The sequence below is a fragment of the Zonotrichia leucophrys genome, chromosome 1A, assembly GCF_028769735.1.
Source record: "Zonotrichia leucophrys gambelii isolate GWCS_2022_RI chromosome 1A, RI_Zleu_2.0, whole genome shotgun sequence".
NCBI lineage: Eukaryota > Metazoa > Chordata > Aves > Passeriformes > Passerellidae > Zonotrichia > Zonotrichia leucophrys.
This window is the reverse complement of record NC_088170.1, coordinates 36226526-36240981: the sequence shown is the minus strand read 5'-3', so window position 1 is coordinate 36240981 and position 14456 is coordinate 36226526. Positions and strand designations below refer to the sequence as shown.

The following is a 14456-nucleotide window of genomic DNA, read 5'->3' as shown; positions in this document are numbered from 1 at the left end:
TGGGAAATAGGCTTGTCATCCTGAGTGGTTTGCACAGAAAGTGCCAGTCCCCTTAAATTGTTGTTGCTATAAATATATGCCTTCATTCTTGGGAAGTTTTTGGTTGGAAGGAATCTAGTTTTTTTTTATTATTATCATTATTTTGCAATTTTATTTTATTTTATTTTATTTTATTTTATTTTATTTTATTTTATTTTATTTTTGATTAATTACGAAAGATGGCCAGTTTTTTTTCCAAAGCTGTCCTCAGTTGTCACCGCAGCCTTACGAGGTGAGTGAATAAGTGAACTCTCCCTTTCCCACAAGGGGGAAGTTGAGCAAGGAGGGTTTTGTGGCTTCCCCAAAGCCACGAGGCTTCCTGATTCCCAAACCCTGCCACTTCTCCAAGTCATGATTTGTGTGAGAGCTCAGAAGGCAACGTCCTCTGTCACTGAATGAGAGGAAGGAATATTGGCCAGATTCATCAAAAGAGACTCTGCCTGGCTACTGAACACATCACGTTTCCTCAGCATCGGCTGCTGCTCTTGCTTTCCCCTGTTTCAGGTGCTGTTTCTGCAAATTATGTACTCACTCTTTCGTGTCCAGCTATGTCCTGGAACTCCTCGATTAGTAACAATAAGGAGCAGAAGAGAGACACCAAGTGGTCTAGTTGGTGAAGAGAGTTCCTTTAGGTTTTTTTCCAGATATGAACGGGAGAGAGAATAGTTCTGATCCAAAGTCTTTTGGTACCAGAGGGTTTTTTTCCACTGATGACACCAGGCTGCAGAGAGAGACCTTCCTGAGGACGCAGCACTTGCGGGGACAGTCCCAGGTGGCAAACTCTGGAAAAGCCATCACAGCTGTTGTTACTCTTTCCCGTCCAGGTTTTTCTGAATACAGTCTTTCTGTTCCATATGCCATTTCCTGCCCTCCAGGCTTTGATTTAAGAGCAGTGGCAGTCCTGTATCTATGTAAATATTTACAGGATAGATCCTGGATCCTTTTCAAGTCTCAGTTAGCAAAGCCTGTGATAGGGCAAGAGCTGTCCAGCAGAGTGACTCCTTCTAAGAAAATGCTTCTGGTACCAATTAGGGCTGGGAGCAAAGGAACAGCAGAAAACAGCCAGAAGCAGGAGCTGCGATGTCTGGTGTCCTCATTTGTGATCTTCTAACATCTGGCACACACACATACAGTGCAAAAGCCCATAGCTTGCTATGCTTTTACATTTGTGGTGCAGCGTAGCCCACTCTTAATTTCATGTGTCCCCACAAAAATGGCATGCTCCCCAAGCCCAGAGTTCTCTGTGAGGCTAATGGATTTGCAAGGACAAGTGATTTGTGGTTAAACTGATGCTTTTGAGGAACATATGACTAAGCAATATGTTCAGAGGATTTAATGATTTGCAAAGCATGAGAAATTAAGTTTTCCTTATTTACGCTGTGAATGTAAGCTGATTTGCATATAAATTGGACCTGTCAAGTGTTCAAATATCAATCAAAAAGCTGCAAATAGTTCATTAATTGATGTGAATGTCACTGTTCATTTTATTTAATTTTTTTTCCCAAAGCAGTTTGAAAAAGCCAGATGCTGAAAAGTTAGATACTCGGGGTTAGGCTTGAGAGCTTTGTGTAGACAACGTGGTCATTTAGAAAAATGTTACAAGCAAAGAGCATAAAAATACACAGCCACCAGCCCCTCATCAGTGTTAAGCCTGTGCCATCACCTGTCTGCCAGAGACTATAGCCTTTTCTAGCCTGCTGGAGCTAAAATCTCTGCTTGCTCCTTGATCCTGAAAGCAGCCACATGAATCAACACTGCTATTTAAGGTTCTCAGGCTGGAGAGGGTCACTCGTGCAGAGCTGCACAATGGAGGGGCTGCTGAAAGATCAGAGGGCAGTCACCACCTGACGAGCTGCTGGGGCAGCAGCTGTTCCCAGCTTTTTCCAGGTGTCCAGAGGGAAGAAATAACCTGTGTCTTTGCATTCCTACTTGTGCTAAGCCAATGTTTTTACCCATTCTGTTCATCCCATCCTTCTATTCTGCATGGCTACATGGCAAGGCCAGGAACACCATCTTCTTTCCTCCTGTGCCTGGCCGAGTCCTTCCATGACAGAGTCATCACACAGGAGTAGATATTGCAATAAATAGGAAATGCTTGTTCAAACAACAAAATAAATACCATCAAGAGTGAAGGATAGCAGTAAGAAAAAATAAAGGCAAGTAAACCCAGGAAAAGTGATAATAACATTTCTAGCAGGTGCAAAACAGCACACTTCAGGAGGTTTCAAGTAGTGCAGATGACCATGGAGTTTCTAATGAACCAATGCAGTAAAACCAACACCAGTTCACCCTATCATGAGAAAAGCCCAAAAGATGGTCAGGACTGTGCAAAAGTTTAATCTGTGCAGCACCTGAGGCTGTGGGATGTGCCCACATGCTGCCTTCACAGGGTGTGTTTGTTGAGGGAGTTACTGCAGAGGGTTCCCCAGCCAAACTCCTGATGGCTCTGTCTCTGGTCTCAGCCTTGTTCTGCCAACGCTGGGCACCCTGTGGCTGAGAGCCCAGAGGGAAGTGCCCAGTCCTTTATGAACTGGAGACAGAATAAAGAGGAGAGGGTAGATAATAAAGTGATTTGTTACACAAAAGGGAAGGCAGCACCTGCTGCAAAATCCCACAAACTGCCCAGTAGCAAGCATACATCCTAATGTGCCACTGGGAAGTCCCTCTGAGCAGCTGGGTGTGCCAGCACTGGCTCGATGCATACTGTGAAGTGCCATCAGCTTTGCTCACCCAGTGGCTCTGTGCTGTGCCCCATGGAGGGGTTCCTGCTCAGAGCACTCAAGCTGGTGTCCCCATCTCACACTGACCATCAGCACTTTGCTGCCTCTTAGCAGGGAGATGCAAAGGCATAACTGGACTGAGTTTGCCACATGCTGAATGGGAAACAGCTGGAGGCAGATGATTGTTTGGGTTATTTGCCTGTTGCATGGACATTTTGTTTGCTTGTTTGAGCCCTGAAAAAATATGTTTCCAGTTCCTCGGGAGGCTGGTCTGTGCTAAGTCTGTATATTGTGCACTGATTTTAAAAACTCATGTTTTATAACTTTGCAAATGAGTGTCCTGCTGTTTCAGTGGCAAGGCTCCATGAATAAGGCAGTCTTCTCAGAAATTTCCCTGCCACAGAGCCAGTGGGACTGAGGGAGCACGAGCAGCCAAAACAACATGCTTCTGGTGTCAGGGAAGCAGATATCCCTGAGTCTGGTTCCAATAGAACCTCTTTCTTCTTGACTGGATTTAAGTGGCTGACTAAAGGATAATGCTGGCTGATGGTTATGGACTGTGCTTAAAAGTCCGTAAAACTCAGCTTCCCTCACAGTCAGCTCCTCAGGTGGTGTACACCAGCATCTGCTGTGATCACAATACTGCATTTTTAACTGCTCTGTCTGTAGCACTTGCACATATCCCCTAGTTCCTTACTGCTGGGTGTTTGCTTTTATTCTGAGTGCTGGGCAGTCCTTTGCTCTGTGAGAAAAGTGTCTTTTTTCTCACTGTATAGTGCAACGTCTTGGCTGTGAAAAGCTGAATTAAGTAAGAATAGGCTGGTCAGGAAGCAGAGAGGGTGTTCTTGCCAGTTGATACTGGAGAAGTAATACTAAAAAGAATGCAGATTTGGCCAAGGCACTCGCAAGCAGTGCCATGGGTCTAGTCATGAGAGATGTGTGCAGCAATTCTTCAGCTTTGGGCTGTGGTGGCTGCACATCCTCTCAAATCACAGCACAGTACCATGTTTGACACAGACATGGGACCAGAGTCAGGGGTTCCCTCCATGCTTCACAAAATCCATCTCTTTAACACCTTGCATTTGTTTAGAAATCTCTTTATTAAGTACTAACCAGACCAAAAGCCTGTTTGATTTGGCAAGTGCAGACCTGGGGGAGGGGATCAAAGGAAAAAAAACAACAACACTGCAGCCGATTCATCCCTCCTTGTTTATTCCACTAGAAATAGATTTGGCAGAATGCATCAGGAATGAACTAATCAGCAGGGAATTAATTGGCGTGTTAGTTAAAAGGCAGGAAGAAGGCGGTGAACAAATACATGACTGCATGGCTGGAGGGTTCAAGCAGCCAGAGAGAAGCAGTGCATAGTGGAAACTGTGACTAACAGGAAAAGTCATGCAGCTGTGCCAGAGAGCCAGCGGCTGAGAGCTGCCCAAAAGAACCGGGGGCAAAGATAACGCGAGTGTCCTTGGAGACAGAGCTGTTTTTGAGAGCGCTCCATCACCCAGGCTTCCCTTCCCATAAGGCTTCCATGTGTGGGGAGGGATAGATGGCCAGTCTGCAGGAGTGGGAGGGAGGGGTAACAGAGGTACAGCTGGAGGAGGCTCCACGGGAAGACTGTGGAAATGTGGAAAGCAGGGAAATGAAGAGGGACACGTCACTCGTTGCAAGCTGAAATGCAGAGGGGGTGGTAAGGGGAAGAAAGGAGCAGGGAGGCAGAGATTTGGAAGCTTCATCACAGAAGAACTGGCCTCAAGAGCAAAGGTAATGCTTGTATACGATTCTCTGCCTTCTTTCCCAGCAATGTTTTGTTTCTTCCTCTGGAGGAAACAGATCCATACGCCTCAGAAAGAGGTTGTTGCATGGAGGGACTCTAAAGGCACCTGTGGGAAGAGCCAGGAGAGGAAGGAGTATGTGCAGACTGGCATGGACGTGGAGGTTGGAGGATTGCTACCTACAGTTCCTACAGAGAACAGGGGTGTGCAGAGTGACAGAAATAGGGAAAAAGAGAAAGAAAACCCTTAGTCAGGCATACTGTCAGACAGACAGACATGCAGAGTGCAAGGTCCGTGAGTGTCTATCTAAGGAGAGAGAGCAAAAACTTCCTAAGAGGAAGGACCGAGTACTAAATGAGAGAGAGTTGAAGATAAGACATATCCTGAAAAAGCAGGCACTCCTGGAGAAGAGGCAGAAGGTGAATATTACCTTCTCAAAACCAACTGTACATTACAGATGTATTGCAGCAGATGTTTGCTTTGCACCTGGATGGATTTTTCTTTTTTTTCTTCTTTATCCCCACTTTGGCTGCCTGCTGGCAACAGCATCACCTTAGCTGTCTGTCATCAGGGCTCTCAGTCAGATCTCCTTGTTTGACAGGGTGGTCGGGCTATTTCAGGGATTCACATGCCCTTCTTTTTCACACAACATCCAGGCAGAAAATGAGCACTGTAACTCTTAGTTATATGGAAAAGCACTATTTAACTCAAATTTGTAGCCAAACTTGAAAAACCCAGGAGGATATTGTTATTCCTATGTGTTGTTATTCCAACCTCAAACCGTGTGGTTGGAATAACAACACGTAGGAATAACATGTAGGAATACAATCCTGTATGCTGTGTGTGCACCAGCATACAGGATTGTACCCACACATGTAAATTGAAGAATATTATATTCCATTCCAATGGATTGATAACAAAGACTTCTGAAACAGGAGATACTCTAGCTGTACAACTGTGGCTGGCTTAATATTGTAGGATCCAATTTTTTAAATTATTTTTGGCCTTTTTCATGATCTTTCCACCATTACATAATTCTACAAGCATATGCTAATGTTGCTTTTTTTTGTTGTTGTTGTTTCTTGGAGAGCTAACAAATGCCATCCGCTTTGCAAGTAGGGCTCTTGCAAATACTTTGATTGTTGTGGACTCACAGGCTTGGCAGCTTTCTCCTCTAAAAGCTTAGAGACCTTTCAAGATCCCAGGCTGGGAGTCTCACAGAACTGGCATTAGAAATTGTATGCAGCTACAATATGCTTTTTTTAAAATAAGAAACTGTTTGTTTTATGTAACTGAAACCTTGTTGAACCCAATGCATAAAACAGAACCTTTCAGTTGGGCGTGTGTAAGTAATATAACCTTAAAATATTGCAATGGAAATAAAGGAGATAGAAGGAAAAAAAGACGGAGAGGAATTCCAACAGTATGCAAAACTAGCTTTATTATCTATTGAGATACTTTACAAAATAGAGAATCTTAAACATGCTTTGATGTTTGAATACCCATTATCATTGGAGTAAGAGCTACATTTTATGTATTTATGACTCACCTGAGATCAAACTCCCTGATTCACTTAGAACTATATTTTATTTCAGAAATCCAGAATCACTCTTCAGCTTCAGTCTGACAGTAGCTCAAAAGGAACTTGAAAAAGTTATGAGAGGACAACAGACCTCAAATGAAAAGCATTAATGTAATTCACTTGCATTTCAATGTTCAAACACTGAAAAAAAAAACTCCTTAATTTTAGGTATCACTGCAGGGATTGATAACTGTAATCAACAACATCCTCTTCCCAAAACAAGCATGGGCTTGAGCTAACACACTGGGATGCTGATGCACTCAGAGAGGGCATGTGTTTGGAGCAGTCAGAGGTACAGGGGAAGGTTTCGAGCCCTCTTGGTGTACAAGGGGCAGGCAAACTCTGCATTGCAAAGCAAAGACTCGCATGTCTGCAATAGGATGTGTGTGCTCTCCTCAGGCTTCAGGGGAGACAGGGCTCTCTGAAATGAAGCTGTGTTTGGTACTAGAAGCAGATGACCTGGGCAAATCCCCCATATCCTGGCAGGCAGCACAACCCACAAGCAGTGGTGCACTTCAGTCATCCTGCTCGACCCCAGCTGTCAAAGTCTGAGGCAGATACCAAGGAAATCTCAGGGCTCTGTTGGGATTACCCACTGCATTGTGAGGAGGGATGAGCACTGGAAATGGAGCAACAAGAAACCAAAGGGGTTAATGGGAGAGGGACATGATGGGAGTTCAAATACTGGCAGTACTCCTTTGCTTTGGGGCAGGGATTCTGGCTCGGATGGCACAACTGCTGATCCCAGCAGGGCTGTGCTCAGGGTATTAAGCTAGCTGAGCTCTTTAATCATGCTGAAGTGAAGAATCAAAAGGTTAAATGATGAAAAAAATATTGTGTAATAATGAGACAAATATGTTGGTCTTCACTGCCTGCAGATGAAGGGACTGTCCAGTGAATCACTGAGCCTACTCTGCTCCAAGGGCGGAATGTGATGTAATTTTCTGACAGCACTTCATATTATTGTAATTAATAGTAACAATGACAAAGCTAATATGTTGATATTGTTATTCTCTGCATTTAGGAAAGAGTTTCCATCCAAGGATGTGAGAGAGTTGTCCCTGCTTGTCCATCTGTGCTCTATGCTGATAGTACTTTCCAGTACAACTCTGTAAAAGAGCAGAAGACGTTTGAATCGGCTGGGGATCTGGTTCCTGTTACAGATGACCCCGCAGACTTTTTCAACCAGGAACTTTGTTAGTGAATATCCATTTGCTGTCTACAATTCCACCTAGGAGAGGCAAGATTGCTCATTTTCTGTGTGCCTGAGGTATAAGAATCTTCTTCAAAGATGATTATAACCTGATGTTTACTGTGATAATAAATTACAGCAGACCCTCAGGAATGCAGGGAGCAAAGCTACAAAGAAACTGGTCTGTGAGGGGCCCTGCAAATAGAACATGTGGTTATTGGGATTCATTTGGACACCTGATGTTTTAAAAAGTTGGAGCTCAAGTAGCATGGATTTTCAGTCTAAGATGTAGGTGGAATTTATTACCACCCTACTTTTAACAAATAGAGAAAGATCAAAGTATCCCAGCTGTGGGGTATCGAAACAAGTGGGAGTTGGAAAGGATAAGGAATGGACAATCTCTACAGGAAGTTTTCCAATTAGCTTGGAAGCCACACTGTCTCCTTGATGTTGGCAGCATTTTCAAATCATTTGCAATTAGACACATAGGTGTCTGGTAAGTCCTTTCCCATCAGGGAAGATTAAAAAGGCATTTGCAGGGCATAGTCATTCAAAGAACGAGAGAAAAAAAAAGCTGTAAAGGCTGGCACATTTATCTGGAAAAGCTGAGAGGTGGAGGAGGTATGGTGTCAATGCAAATAGTTTCAAGAAGGTCCATGAAGACCTTTTCATTATGAGCCTTGGTGATATTGTCAGACCTTCTTAAAGATCTTTATTTTGGCAGCTCTGAGTTAGCAGGAAGAAAAGGTGTATGCATGTGTGAGATAGGAAGAAGGTAATTTATTTTTCCTTTAAATGAATACTGCAATTAGATGAAGAATACTAAATACAAATTACATCCTGACAGATGGAAAGTAATGTTTTTAAAGTATCATGACATTTTCCATTAGTATGGTTGTATTCATAATGATACTTTAAATAGTGGAAAAATAAATGCAGTTGCAATTAAAATGCACTAGTGATCAAATGTAAGAGAGGCAGAAAGTGAGAGAAATTATTTATTTACTGCTTTATCTGCTACAGCTTCTGGTAGGTTTTGAGGTGACTGAATTTTTCCCAGATGGTTATATTATATTAAAAAAGAAATTTAATGTCCTCATATTTTGCAGTGAGATCTTAAGTTTTTGATGCATGTACCTGAACAGGAGAATAATTCAGATTTTCTGGATGTGCCTGCTTCTCACATGAGCCCTTCCATCACTGTGACTACAGATGACCAAAATCATCACTAAACCCCATGAACTTGGCAATGCATTTTTTCTGTCTGCTATGTGCAATATGTGCATAATGGATATTTTCAGCCAATTTCTAGCTGAACAGCTGTTCATGACTTTTTTTTTTATTAATTAAAGTACCAGATTCAACACTGAGGGACTAATTTATTAGGAAAGAATAACAAATCAGCATGAGTAAGCTGTAGAGAGACTGATCTATCCTCTTAGGTTTGGAGATGGTACTTGCCCAGGAGGGCTTGCAGGTTAGAGCTGGTTTGGGAATGATGGTGGACTTGAAAGAAAACAAGGAGTTGGGTAAGTGTTCACATCAGTTCATATACATGTCCTGTTGACTCTGCAGCTTTGCTCAGGAGGAACTGACCCCGTGACACCAGGGCAAGGTGGAGATTGTACATGGGGTTTGGAGTTACCTTTGAGGCTCCATCAATGGGCAGCATCTAAGATATTGCCACTGGTTAGTGATCAAAAAGAACATTTTTTTTTTATTTTGGCTACCATGAGACACTTGATAATTTGTTCAATGGTTGTTTACATTGTTCCCCCCAAATACAGAGTAGGGATGCAGTGATTTTCCCACTCTGTAGTACCTCCTCCTGACACTGCTAGAACAATTATAGCCATAAGGTGCTATCCCAACACAGCTACATAGGAAGCAAAGCTATTTCCCCAGCTGCTGCTGGTTGATGAAGCATCTCAGTACCACTCCGTTGCTTGAAAAGGAAGTAAAGTTCATACCTGAGAAAAGTCCCTGTGCTTCTGTAAAACCTATTCTGAGCAACTTGAACAACATTTCAAATAAAAACATCACCAAAGAGAAATTTGGTGTTGTGATGACAGATGGGAAGTGGAGAAAGAGAAGAAAAAATAAATAAAGCACTTAGCAAGACATTTTGTCTCCACAGAGACAGGGGAAGTCAAGATCCTACAACAGCCATCATGGTGACTCCTCCTCTTTTTCTCCTCTTCATCCTTTTGCCCTGCAGTAAATCTCAGGAGGATTTTCTGGACCAGCATCAGAAATGGAACTACAGAGAAGGCGGTAGGAGGTCACAGTGGTGGTTCAGCATGGGAGGTGTTCAGTAACTCAGAAACGCAGGTTCACTTATTTTGTCCTTGGAGTGGGATAGACAGCGCTCATCCATGACTGCTCTTTCTTGATTTCTGGATAGCTGCTGAGACTTCTGGAGAAAAAAATGCTTTTAGAAATCATCAGCTGGGGTATTCAGTGACAGCAGAAACTCTAGGCACCTGGAGGCAGAGAATTACACTGTGAGGGAGAGTTACCTGCTTTTTAATTTAGATCCTCCACGTGTTTAAAATTTGATATTTCATCACAACTGAGTTGTGATGGGGAATGAAATCAAACTCGGAGCACTGGCTTGTAGGCTTGTATTTCCTTGTGTTGACACAATTGTTTTCCTCTCTTCCATGGACATCCTGCTAACCTAGCTGACAAGGTCAACATAGAAGGTGTTTACAGCATTACTCAAACCCTCGAGAAATGGGGAAATGACATCTTCTGGCAAATGAAGCATACCCTGCTGAACAACCCAAATGCTCTCCTGCCTGAGTTCTCCAGGTAATTCCTCTCATCTGGAGGTGGGATTCAGTCCTCTCCTGGGTGCTCTTCCCTGAGCAGGATTCATCTTCTAAAAGATGAATTTTCATATTTCTCAGCTGGGGGGAAATAAAACACTATCTCAGTACCTGTTCTGCTAGCAGCTCTGATTAGTAAACTGAATACTCTGCTAACTATTCATTGTGAAACACTCTCAACTGCCATCACTGTATTACAAGAATCTTCCTAAAGAAAATGCCCTTGGCAGTTCACACTTGTGAGAACAGGCTGGAAAAAATGAACTGTTCTACAAATCCACACATGGGCTTGGCCACAGATCAGGGATAAGAAGCTGATTTGGTCTGTGATGTTTTTTATATTTCAGTCTCTAACACCTAGATCTGAGAAAGCTATTCACTAGTTTATGTCATCATATTCTCCCTTTGCATTGCTGGAGATTTTAACTGTTGAACAAACTCATAAAATTTAATTCAATCTAGTATTTCCAGAAAGAGAGTAGGAAAGGCTGGGAAAGAAAGAGGGGAAAAAGGAATATTGGGGATTACTAGAAAACTAATATTACTTAAATCAGAATTGTTCCTAAAGCAAGTAAAGTGGATGTCTTACATAACTAATTGTTCTCTTTAGGAACAAGAAAAAAAAATGTTTGCAAATGTTACATGTTCAACCAGTTGAAGAGGAAAGGTTAGAAGAATAAAAAAGGCATTGGGCAGGTGGTCAGATGGTAGCTGTACAAATCAGGGTTTCAGGAGGATACGTCATAGATTGTACATTGGCCTTGGGCATCAAGTGGATTTCTCCCTGGCTGCATGGTGGTTGTTACTAGCACAGAATTCATCACAACTTTCCCACTGACAGTGCTGAAATTCATTGGTGCCTCAGATTATCAGGGATGATATCAAGTCTTGTATTTGGAAAGTTCTAACTTTAGTCCAGGAAGATGTGATGAGAGTATCCAGCTATATATCCTGTACTGGGCTTTGAATTACGAGTTTCCTGGCAAGGACACAGACTGATCCATTAGAAATGTTGAGGACTGACAGTACTCCATGGGAACCACTGGCCTAGCCTCCAGGTGTACTCCTAGTTGATTATTACTAATTAAAATAAGGTGGTGGAAGGACCATGTTGCTCGTGCTGGTCCTGAAGCTTGTGCTTTCCAGGGTTCAGATGGGGGCCCTCAGAGGAACTCCCATCACCAAAGAGCAGGGTAGCTTTGAAACATCTTTTAATGGCCTTTTGCAACTCTTCCATCGTCAAGGGCCCTTACCCAGTGAGAAACAAAGGTCATGGTAAATTACTTTGCATGCTCAGAAACACTCCCTAAACCAAGTTGTTCTTCTGTCTTGCTCCCGTTGCAGTCTCCGCCCTGTCTCTGCAGCTGTGGACAACCTTGTGAGAGAAGTCCAGTCGATAAGAAAAAGGCTGGAAGAACTGAACGAACGCCTCAATGTCATCAGCAAAACTGTCCTTCCCCTTCGACTGAATGCTCTGCAGAGCCAGAGGCGTGGAAATACTCAGCTGAGGAGACTCCCAACACACAGGAGAAGGTTATATGCTCGCAGGAGACCTCAGAGCAGACCTCAGAGCACTTAATTCTCTACCAGAAAAAAGGGGAAATCCTCTTTTTCTTTTTCATCTGCTTAAGCCTTTCTCAATGGGACATTGCTGGAGAGAAAGAAAGTAAAGCACACAACAAGTCAGCTTTGCTAAGGAGACCAGAACTTCTGCATTTTTTTGCTGCCTTAGGTCAGTAGGCAAAACCTGACCCTGTTCTTTAATGATGGCTGTTTTGTGTCCCAAGCAAAAAAAAGTTGACAAGCTCAGTCTTCTTGAGCATGAATACCTTCATTCTATACAGGCATTATTTCTGCTTACCAGAGGAAGCTCTTTTTATAAAGATCAGGTGAATTTCTCTCTCTGTCCTATTTTTAAAGCACTCCATCTGAAACAGCTGGGGAATTTGAACTTTGAAAGTGCTGAACAACTGATGAATGCAGAAAGATGGATTAGTGCTTGGCACTTCCAGCTGGGCAGGGAGAGGGAGAGGAAGTTATGTTTCAAAATATTGCCTTAACCTATTGTCCATGTTCATATGTTCAGAGGGTGAGTAGGGCTGGATAACCTTGGTCTGTACACCATGATTCAACACTGAAGATATATCAATTGCTAGGGACCAAATATGAACATCCATCTTCTGCAAAGAGTCTTTTTCTAGCTATGTGGAACTGAGCCCTCACAATGGTGTTACTCAGTAGATATGTTCAGAATTTCCAGTGCTCTGAAACACACTGAGCTGATTTTTGCCAGGACCCATGGAAACCAGGGGATTTTTAAATTGTTTTTCAAAACTATTTAGATACCTAATGGCAAAGATAGGTGTCTGAAAGGATTTTCCAAAATAGCTTAAGAGACTCTTCAGTCCCTAAAATCACAGATAATAATTCAGTTGGTGTCTAGTTCACAGAGTATTTTCTCTGCATGCCAGCATTGACATCCAGACACTTCCCACCATCCTTTAGCACAATTAATATCTGTAGAAAATTAACAACCACATTCTACAAAGACTTTGGTCCCTCAGGGATTACCCAGAATACCCTGCCTTCAGCTTGTCTTTGCCTGTGACAATAAAGCTGGTGATAAAAAAAGAGTGCATGAATCAAATTATGCACTGAATGGAGGATAGACTGGCCTTGCCCTTCAGGTCTCTAAAGATAAATCCAATACAGAGATTTCCATTCAGCACTGCAGTCAACTGTGTACATGAAATGTGTTGAAATGTAAGAAAGAGACTCAGAGAGGAAAAGAAACAGGTTGTCTTTAAGGTCTGGATGAAGAAATTTATGAGAACACAAATAAAGAATGGATTATGTCTAAATGATTGTGGGGGTGTCTGGCATGTCAGTTGTTTTGAAAACACTCTCCAGTCACAGTGAGGATGCTGACTAGCTATTTAAGGATTCCAAAGCCTGAGTTTATGGAAAGAAATTCAGTGACAGTACAATAACCGCCAAAAGGAAAAGGGTAAAAACTAGTTCCATATGAAATCTTTCAGAATGGACCAGAAGAATTAACACAGTGAGAATTTCAGCTGCAGCCTGGGAGTTAGTTGAGTGGGGGAGGTATGAGACAATCTGGTAAATAATTCCCGGATGTAAGTTCTCTGAGCTCAGGTTTTCAGAAAATAACAAAACTCAAACTTGGCCTTCTTTGGTTTTTGCTTGGGAACTTGAAACGCTGCTTAGCTAGAGAAGGGAAAAATCAAGACTGTGAAAAGGCTGATAAAAAGATACAGTTGTGCTTTTGTTGAAGTTGTCATCATAATTTCTCAGGAAATGTAGAGCATTTTGATCGCAGAATATATTTACATAAATTACAAGGAATAACAGGAGAGAAAGGCCCCCAACTTCTTGTTATTCTGCATTCAGAGTTTCTAGGCTGTGCTGTAGCAACAGCTGCATCCTTGCACAGACTGCTGATCCCTCCAAGGGATGCTTTGCTTGGGGCTGTAGGGACTGCTTTTTATTTTGGCCTGTCTGGAGGAAGAGTACAACATAAATGTTAGCTTTCATGGTCATATTTAAGACACAAGCATTTTATCGGGCAACCTCAAGCTCTATAAATTGAAGACTATTTGAAACACAAAGATAAGACTTCCCTAAGTCCCTCAAGTTACTGATGGCCCGTGGTGGGAGGCCAGACCAGATCATAGCATACTTTTACTTTACACCTAAATGTCCACTACCAGCTTCTGCCAGAGACAGAGAACAGAGCAAGATGAACCCCCAGTCTAACCCAGTCCACGTATTCCTATGCTGATATGTGAAAGTTTGTAGTCTTGGCAAAACCTCCTCAGCACAATGGAGAAAGCCACCATCTATTTTAAAAGAGAACAAATAAGCTGCAGCATGCAATGTGTATTACAATTCTCCAATTTCTTGCATAATGGTGAATAAACCAACTAATATAAATGGTTAATAAATTACTAATCTGTGACCTTGTCACCAGTGACAGCAGCCCTGTCATTCACTCTGTGAATGCCCATGCCAGGCTCCAGCCCAGCTCCCTGACCTGAACACAGCCTGTTTGATCAGATGATAACAGCCAGCTTCTCTAACCTCTATGTATGACCCTCTCTCTCAATGGAAAAGTTTTAGTGTCCTATTTATTTTATCATTTTATTTTTTGTTCCTAAAGAATGTGGGAAGGTTATGTGCCAGCCTACTTCTGCACTGTTCACCTTCTATTGAGGAGGCAGCAGTCCAGCTGAGCAACTTGAGATACCTCTGTCCCATCTGCCTGGGGAAGCTGGCCTGACCCATGGGACTGATTCC

At 42.6% G+C, this 14456-nt stretch overlaps 1 long non-coding RNA gene across 2 annotated transcripts; it reads left to right on the top strand.

Annotated features, from left to right (window-relative positions):
• The first annotated feature begins 4384 nt into the window (after positions 1-4384).
• Positions 4385-14118, top strand: LOC135457315 (uncharacterized). 2 transcript variants are annotated; one of them, XR_010442697.1, is made up of 6 exons: positions 4385-4523; positions 7141-7386; positions 8884-8997; positions 9446-9582; positions 9993-10122; positions 11484-14118. It is a non-coding gene; the product is annotated as an uncharacterized LOC135457315 (long non-coding RNA). The 2 variants fall into 2 exon arrangements; XR_010442696.1 differs by lacking the exon at positions 8884-8997.
• Positions 14119-14456: the final 338 nt, after the last annotated feature.